Source organism: Lynx canadensis, chromosome B1, assembly GCF_007474595.2.
Source record: "Lynx canadensis isolate LIC74 chromosome B1, mLynCan4.pri.v2, whole genome shotgun sequence".
NCBI classification, from domain to species: domain Eukaryota; kingdom Metazoa; phylum Chordata; class Mammalia; order Carnivora; family Felidae; genus Lynx; species Lynx canadensis.
The window spans coordinates 63594569-63604358 of NC_044306.2; the positions used below are offsets into that span (position 1 = coordinate 63594569).

A 9790-nucleotide genomic window follows, 5' to 3' on the forward strand; every position below is an offset into this window, starting at 1 on the left:
GTTTTATGTATCATGACATGAACCTTAATGCCATGTTGCCACCATATTCTGGTGGGAAAAAGATTCCGAGGCTTTTTCTGCTTTGGTATTATCTACTTAAATAATTCTGATTTTTAAGACTCCAAGAAAGTTGTCACAAGTCTTGCTTTATGGAAACCTGCGGAAGGAGATGTTGCCTAACTGACGTCAGCCCTTGCTAATTACTTGGCAATCACTTGGCCTTCACAGGTACCATGGACGTTTCTGCCATTGCTGACAAATGGGAAGGGGCATGTAGTGACGTTCATTGTGCCACAGGCCGTCAACAGCAGGGAAAGACTGATTTGGCAGCTCCAGCGATGGAACTTCAAAAGGAAAAATTGTTGAAAAATTTAAGGTGCCTAGTTGGTTGAATTATATCACAGAAATAATGGGAACATTTAGGCCAGGCGAAAAAGAGAGACACAACTGCATTTAAAGGATTGCCATATCATTCTACAAACCTCCAGCAGCCTACTTTCTCCAAACTGGGCATGCGGCTCTCTTACTAGGTGAAAGTCCAGCCAGGCATGTCTGCTTTCGTGAGCATTCAGCAGGAGAAAGGCCAGCTCTCCTTAAGATTACAAACCACTAGGGGCGCCTGGGGGCTGGGTCAGTTGAGCATCCAACTTCCGCCGAGGTCACGATCTCACAATTTGTGGATTAGATCCCCGCCTCTGACTGTGTGCTGACAGCGTGGAGCCCAGAGCCTGCTTCAGATTCTGTGTCTCTCTCCCCTTCCCCGCTTGCGCGCGCTCTCTCTCTCTCAAAATAAATAAACATTAAAAAAAAAATTACAAACCACTAACATTTCCTTTCATTGGGATACTTCTTTTGAAAGAGATATTAAGCTGTTACATTTAACCAAATAGTACATGGGAAGGTGCTTTGTAAACAGTAATTTCCAGCAGCAATAACAGAAGAATATTTTATGCATTATAATATACTTCTAACACTCCGTTCTATATGTGAATGCTCTTATTTTCATTATTTGAGGCAATTTCTCATCCTGGAATTTAGAGCTTACTTGCATTCGGTTTATAAGACAGATTTCCCATTATCATTTGATACAGGCGTGAGAGACGGAAGGAACATCGGCAAAAAATGTTAAATATGAACAAGGGACAGTGGTGGTGGGTGGTGGTGGTTATGGGAGTAGAAGGAGGTCATGATAGTAAGGCCTGTCCTGAGAATCAGTATCATTCAATTGCTTGAATTTCTGCTGCCATAGGAGCAAATGTCAATGCCTCATTTCAGAGGAGTAGCTTTGAAGTACACTAATATGCAAAATCATAGGGGAGAGGAAAGGAGACTGCAAGGGAGTAGCTGTAAACAAAACGATCGTTATTAAGTGAATCTGGCACTTTTGTTTTTGTTGCTCATATAAATAATGTTAGAAATAACTCTAACTTCAGACGTAAATTTCAGTCTATTCTTGAGATTGTATCTTGAGATATTATTTGTTAAGCGGTTCTTTCCTCTAACTTCTTTCCCCCTGGTTAATCAGAGACTTCCATATTGCCCCAAGAAGTAGGAATATTGTAAAAGGAATAAAAAGAACTAGAAAGAGTCAGTGTTCAGTTTCCTTGACTTTCAATATAGGGCTTTGAGATTCAAAAGGGAAAACCTAAACCATTTAAGGAACAATTTACACCTGGAAGTAGAATGGATGAGGAAGTAGAAAATGAGATTATGCTTCAATAGGGTCGCCTCTACCCTGCCCCCTGGTGGGAAGATAGAGGAATGACACAGGAATAGTTCAGGAGATTTCGATTAAAGACTTGGGCAATGCAGGAAACCAAATCATTGATTCTTTGCGGAGGGAGTCTTGCATGCAACCTGTACAAAGGAGGTACGACAGTGGCCTATCTTGTCCCTGAAGGTCCTTTTAATGTTAGCTGTCTACATATTGCTCTCTTGTCAGTTTGCGGAAGGATTTCAGGCTGTACCTAAACTGCCCCATGTAGATAGATACCATCCTACCCCCACCTCTTTAAATAACCCATTACAAATTCTCAAGTTGACTAATATGCCTAAGGGAATACAGCCAGTCTATTGCTAGTATTCACCCCAAACATACAGTTAGGATTCAAACTCAGACTATTTCATGCAAGGAACGAGCTCCATTTAACCACTAGGAATTACAGAGAGATCCAAGGAACTGAGTCATAAGAACTGTCATCAGAGGATGCCGAAACTGTGACAAGTTTACCTCTGAATTGGGCAGCCTGCTGCTTAGAAGAACACTTTCCACTAGTCATAATCTTGTGAAAAATAAAAAAAAATCTTTATTTTATTTATATTTAGAATGGCTTTTTATAGATGTTAATGATCATAAACTTGTATCTTATTTGTACCCTACTCAAGAAATGATCAACAACCTTCTGTCTTTAGTTTTTTTCTGAGGTTAAGTTTTTTTTTCACTTATAAAATTAAATAAAACACTACTATACAGGGCTACGAGGATTAAATTGGATAACATGTCAAATGTCGAAGCACTTAGCACAGTGTCTGACACATACAAGACCTAGAAAACTTTAGTGATTGTCTTAGAAAACAAGAAAAAGAAAAAGAAAAAATGTTCTAGGGCTATTTTTATGTATTAACCACATAAAAAGGTCAGGTGCCAAAATAAAATATGTACCATTTCTATTTAATGGCTCTACCTCTTAATTTCCCTGGGAGATTTACCCAAAGGCACTTTTTCCCTGATACTATGATTCTGTTGAGATCTTGAGGAGGGATTTCAGTGATTTCACAGATGCAAATGAAATAAGAAGCAGGGGAGCCCATCTTCATGATCCTTTGTAAACTTCATTCTGCACGAGCTAGGGTATGTGCATATCATCCTGTCCCAAACATACCCTAAGTCTCTGTCCCCATGACGGCCAGAGCCAGAGCCCAATGCCTACCTTTGAGGAGACTGTGTTTTGAGTCTCCCAAACCCACATATCTGATTTCTTTAATCAGATATGTGCAATCTTTAATTCTTTAAATCAGATATGTGCAATAAATTCTTTAATCAGATATGTGCAATTCTTTAATCAGTACAATCTTTCTTCTGAAGAACTCATGGCATTATCATTAGAGAATGTTATCCCATTTCTTTCTTTGGTTTGCAGAATAGAGGAGAAACTGTTATTTGATGTTATACAGGGTATTTAGCAAAATCCTGGTCTCTCTAGAGGGTAGCTCGGAGTTCACATAGGAGGAAGTTTGATGCTACGCAAGGGGGCATCTCTGGTGACGAAGAGGGCCATTGTATGTATTTTTTTTTTTTTTTTTTGCTTAATTAGGATAATCACTTTTCATTACCTGCTGCTTAAGTCAATGTTTCTAAAATTCAAGGCCCATATTAATCTCATTTAACACAATAGCAACATTCATTAGAAAACATTTCTTATTTAGTCTTGATGGGCTCTTCACAATTGTCATATTATAGATAATGTAGTAGGGATAATTTTGTTTCAATGCCTGACCTATAGTCCCATCATTTTTGTTGTTATTGGTGCAGATAATAAACTGCTATTAAATCCCAATATTCTAAAAGATTGCTAAAATGACTGAGCATCTGTTAGTTTGAGCTTTTTTCCTCCAGGGCAGCAATTTGAATTTTTTGTAAGCTAACTTTTGCTTGGTTATTTGTGTTTGTTGAGGCAGGAGTATTTAAATCTTGATACAACTTTTTTTTCTTCATGTGAAGGAACTCCAAAACAGTTTATATTCTCTTTCCACCTCCCATCTGCCCTGCCTTAGGCACCTAAAAAGATTCTGGTAAGGAAAACTAGAATCTTCTTTACTTTGTTGTAAGAGGCAAGAGACAAGCCTTCTGGGGGAAGAGAAGGGCTTGGCATTGATAATATTTTCCCAGTCTTTTGGCTTAAGCCCTCCTAAAATAAATAATTCAAAATGTTAGGGATGTTTCAGTGCATATCAATCCAAGGTGCAGAAGGGTGTGTCTGGTCTTTGCACAGCCAACAGCTAATCAAAGACTTGCTTATCATAAATGTATTCATGTAGGAAATAAGAACCTGATCTGTTTAAATCTTACAGAGCATACAAGACCCAGTTCACAGCTTTGAGTAAAATTCCTGACTCCCTTTGATAAGATTGTGGGGGCAAATGTGAAATATTTTTAGAAAAGTAGAAACATCGTAAAGACTGCAGGTACTTCACTGGTGTGTTTCTGGAATTTTCTGTCAATAGCATTGCTAGAATTAATCGATTATATACAGCTACACTGCTGTCCCCTCAATTCACCTGCACACATGTTACAATCACCTGTCTTGATAGAAACAAGCAATTGCTTCAAGATTGTTTTCTATACCAGTGTTTAGTAGAACTACTCTACTCTACGGGTTAGAATATTTCCTTAGTCTTTGAATTTTGAGGAAACCATACATTATACTTTATTTTACCCAGAATGTCTCAAAAAAGTGAAACAGGTCATCTTCATAGTTTCTTGTTGTCTCTTAAGGTTTACAAAGTGGAGGAATTCATATGACTTGGACGAAATGTGCAGCTATTGGTTTTGAGGAGTTTGTTAAGTACTGGTTTTATCCTCCAGTTTATTTGGGGATCTATTTATTTCATATAGAGGAAAGGAAAGTGGATTAGGGCACTGGTATAGGAATAGAAGAAATTGTGATTTTTCTCTTCTCAAGTGTTGAATGTTTTGTATACATTTTCAATGGTATGCACCTTCCAAGTATTTCTCTGTCAGTTTTACACTCTTATAACGTAGGCTGCAAATCTCCTCATGCAAACACAGAACCCAATGAGTGAAAATGCTAACCAGCCCAGGGCCACGGGCTGAGAGGTGGGAATTAATTTGTCTTTAGGTTTCCTCATATTGAACTTTACTAGATGGACAGTGCTGACCCTTGCTCTTATTAATTCATTGACCTTACATTATCCCATAAAAAATTACTTAAGGAAATTTTTATTTGACAATTTGAGGATGTTATATGACTGTCAAAAGCAAATTATACAATTTCTCCTTCTCTAACATTTATGCTTTCTTGCAGTTTTTAAATTTTGTCAGTCAACACACGTTTCACTAAGTTCCTTTTGTGGGTAGGAGGCTTCTAGAATTTTCTTTACAAGGGACAAGAGGATGCATGAAATATAGTTCCTTCTTAGAAGAGGTTTTAGGGGGAGCTAAGGTAGCTACCCTAGAACATTAAACAGTCATTCAGGTAGGTGCGCCTAGGTGGGTCAGTCGGTTAAGCGTCTGACTTTGGCTTAGGTCATGGTCTCATGGTTCATGGGTTCGAGCCCCGTGCCCAGCTCTGCGCTGACTGCTTGGAACCTGGAGCCTTCTTTGGATTCTGTGTCCTTCTCTCTCTCTCTGCTCCTTCCCCACTCACACACACACACACACACTCTCTCTCTCTCTCTCTCTCTCTCTCTCTCTCTCCCCAAAATGAATAAACGTTAAAAAAAATTTAAAAAAAAAACAGACATTCAGGTATTGTTTGGTTAACTACCATGGAAGTGACATAGAGAATTCATGTTACCCTTCAGAGAAAGGGTTGTCAACAGGCTGGAGCAGTTGAGATATGGCACTTGTCCCAGACTTTAGAAACAGTAAGGGGTGCCTGGGTGGTTCAGTCAGTTAAGCATACAACTTCTTGATTTCAGCTCAGGTCATGATCTCAGGGTTGGTAAGTTTGAGCCCTGTGTCTGGCTCTGGGCTGACAGTGTGGAGTCTGCTTGGGATTCTCTCTCTGCCCCTCCCCTGCTTTCTTTCTCTCTCTCCCAAAATGAATAAACATTAAAAAAAAAAAAAAGCAGCAGTTATGGTGTAGGGTAAAAAAAACAGTAAAATGGGCTAAGCAGACCTTGGTTCTCACTTTAGACTAGACTTGAATGAGTTATACAATCACCCTGTGTCTCAGTTTTCTCATCTGTAAAATGAAAAGCTTAGATATAATTTTAGTGTCTATCTAGAACTAAATGTAATTATTTGGGTGAGAAGGACTCTTCTGGGTAAGGCAGCTTCTGCAGTGTCTGCCAATGATCCCTGCCTTCTGTTATTTACGGCAACATTGAGGGAATGTCACTTCAATGATTAGATTATGAAATATTGGGACTTTTTTCTTGCTAGCAGACTCCCTCTATTGCTTTTTTGGCTTGTGTGTACTTTGATAAGGCAAGTTGCTGTGTTGGAGAAGCCCCGAGGCAAGAAGCTGAGGGCCACATCCAGACAAGAACAATCGATGAATTGAGGTGCTCCGCCTAACAGCCAATGAAGAGCTGAATGCTTCCAACAACTATTGAGTGGCATGCTTCCCCAGTAGAGCCCACAGATGAGATTGCATTCACTGAGCCAACACTTTCACTGCAGCTTTGTGAGAGACCATGAAGCAATGAGGACTCAGTTGGTCACGTCCAGATTCCTGACTTACAGAGACTGTGGTGTAATAAATGGGTGTTGTTTTAACAGGCCATATTGTTGGATAATTTGATACTCAGCAATAGACAATGAATACACCCATTTAACTAAAATATATTGTTTGGGGGCGCCTGGGTGGTGCAGTCGGTTAAGCGTCCGACTTCAGCCAGGTCACGATCTCGCGGTCCGTGAGTTGGAGCCCCGCGTCAGGCTCTGGGCTGATGGCTCGGAGCCTGGAGCCTGCTTCCGGTTCTGTGTCTCCCTCTCTGTCTGCCCCTCCCCCGTTCATGCTCTGTCTCTCTCTGTCCCAAAAATAAATAAAAAACGTTGAAAAAAATTTTTTTAAATATATTGTTTGGTATCACAAATACTGTTTAGTTATTATGGAACTTTTATTACAATGTAAATAATGTAGTTAATTTTTATTATAACGTAGATGAGCAAAGGAGGTGTCTATACGACTTTCTACATTGAAATAATCCCTGGTAAAACCTTGATAAAGCTGTTAACCTTCATTAAATCTGTTGGACCTCTTTCAGCGTACACGTGCGTGTGGTTTTGTTTCTCCATGTATCATTTGGTGTCATCTGTTTTCTTTCAGGAATCTTTCTTTCTTTCTTTCTTCCTCTTTCTTTCTTTCTTTCTTCCTCTTTCTTTCTTTCTTTCTTCTTTCTTTCTTTCTTTTTTCTTTTCTTCTTTAGTTAGGTGACTTTCTTCTTATGAGGGCTTTTCGTTTCTTTGAGTAGGGGACTCTCCGTAAAAGAAAGCTAGCATTGTTTTTTCTCTCTCTTTTCTTTCCTGTTTTCTTCTTCTTCCTTGCTTCTCTCTTGTCCCTTCCTTCCTTCCTTCCTCCCTCCCTCCCTCTCTCCTTTTCTTTTTTTTTCTCTCTTTTCTTTCTTCTTTCTTTCTTTCTTTCTTTCTTCCTCTCTTTATCTCTTTGTCTCTCTCTCTCTTTCCCTTCCTTCTTTCCTTCCTTCCTTCCTTCCTTCCTTCCTTCCTTCCTTCCTTCCAATACTGGCTGAAAATGAACTCATATTACCTTTACGTATGGACGACTCAGCAGTGCACACTTAGCCCGGTCTGGTGCCAGTTCTTTAGCCTTTGCCTTTTCCAGCTCAGCAACACAAGCCACTGACTTTGGGACCCAGGACAATGCCTCCCCAGAGATGGTGGATCTCATCATATTTGTCATTGTCATTGGTCCTCATAGCTTCCACCTGCTTGGACAGACCTCCTTTGTCTTCTGAGTGAACCTGTGTGAGGTTTTCCTGTGGACCAGATGCCCAGCCTGGCCTTCCTCTTGATAACGCAATGGGGAACACCCACCTTATGACACAGGGCAGACAGGAAGACAGCCAGCTCAGTGGGGTCCACAGAATGTAAAATCACTATCAGCTGAGACTTCTTATTTTCCATTAAGGTGGGACAGTATTAACCCCCACTTGAAGAACAGGTGGCCTCTTAGTGGGGTCATCCCCTTTGCTAGCAACTTTGTTCTCAATTCAGGCCAAAATTTCCTGCTTCTTCTCTTGCTTGGTCTCTGGTCTGAATCTGTGGATGAACTTAAGCAATTGAATAACTGTTTGGTGGTCCAAGGCCTGGGTGAACTGATTAATGACAGAATGAATTTTCAGATGTTTAAAGGGAAGAGCCTTTGCCACTGCAACCAGATGCAGAGGGGACATTTCACAGAGTGAAGTCCCTTTGAGGCTGGATGTCCTGTCCCTTATTTTAACAAGGGACTGACCACCTTTTTTGGCCTCTTGCTTCTTCATGACAGCAGGGTCCAAGACCGCCTTCTTCCCTTTAGCCTTCTTTCCTTGTGGCAGCTTTGATAGCTGGAAGATAGAGAAAGGAAAGGGAATTGTCTCTTCCAGGAATTTCTTAAAACTCCTGTTCCATTGGTAGTACTTTTACAAAATACATGGATTTTTACAAAATAAAATTATTTATGTCATTGTTTGGGTTTAGGGTTGGTTGGAAGGCAGATGTTTGTGCTAGATCATTCATTCTTGCTGGTGCTTTCTTTTCTTAAATTCCTTCTCTCCTGGGTTCAGTGGCAATACTGTGTCTAGCTTTTCTCTGACCCTTTTAGGGTCTCAGTTCAGGCCAGGTTCTAGTCACCCTTGTTTGCTTTTCTTTTTTGGTTCACTTCTTAAATATGAAGGTTTTATTTTTAGAACTTTCCTGTTCTAAATCTGCATTCTCAGAGTTTATCTAGCTTATACTTATGGTTTAAGCTAGCATTTCCTGAAGTATGGGATAGGAATCACTGCCAGAATGGAATGATTTGGGGGGTTCATGCTCGTATAGGTAACTAATACTGAATCACATGTTGAGGACCTTAAATCCATTTTAATGCTTTTTCTATCCAGAGTACATCAAGTTAGGTATGAAACTTGAACACTCTTCTAATATGGGCTAATCACCCTTGATAATAAAGGAATGCAGTCCTTATGAGCAAATTTATTTTTAGGTAAATAAACCTTAAAATATGGTTTGTTTATTGGAAGGTCACTTTCTTTCTTTCTTTCTTTCTTTCTTTCTTTCTCTGTTTCTTTTTTGTTTTGTTTTGTTTTTTGAGGATTTTGGGGATCTATCAGACAAATTACTTAACTAACAATAATCAGGCAATTTCTTTCTTTCTTTTGTTTTTTTTTTTGGTCCTGTTTTATTTTATTTTATTTTTAATTTAAATTTTAGTTAGCATACAGTGCGATACTGGTTTCCAGAGTAGAAGTCAGTGATTCATCACTTATATACAACACCCAGGGCCCATCACAGGTGCCTTCCTTAATATCCATCACCCATTTAGCCCATCCTGCACCCACCTCCCCTCCAACAATCTTCAGTTTGTTCTCTATTGTTACAAGTCACTTGTGGTTTGTTTCCTGCTCTTCTTTCCACCCCCCTCACATGTTCATCTGTTTTGTTTCTTTAATTCGACATATGAGTGAAATCACATGGTACTTGTCTTTCTCCAGTTGACTAATTTTGCTCAGCATGATACACTCTAGCTTCAACCATGTCATTGCGAATAGCAAGATTTCATTCTTTTTGATGGCTGAGTAATATCTCATTGTATAAATATCACATCTTCTTTATCCATTCATCATTCGATGGACACTTGAGCTTTCTCCATAGTTTTGCTATTGTCAATAATGCTGTTAAACATTGGGGTGCATGTACTCCTTCCATCTGGGTTTTTGTATCCTTTGGGTAAATACCTAATAGTGCAATTGCTGGATTGTAGGGTAGTTCTATTTTTAGTCTCTTGAGGATCCTCCATACTGTTCTTCAGAGTGGCTGCACCAGTTTGCATTCACACCAGCAGGGCAAGAGGCTTCTCCTTTCACCACATCCTCACCAACATCT

The 9790-nt window shown here is 39.6% G+C and overlaps 1 pseudogene; it reads right to left on the bottom strand.

The window, feature by feature from the left end:
* Positions 1-200: 200 nt before the first annotated feature.
* On the bottom strand, positions 201-9447 carry LOC115512975 (annotated as a pseudogene).
* Between the last annotated feature and the right edge of the window lie 343 nt (positions 9448-9790).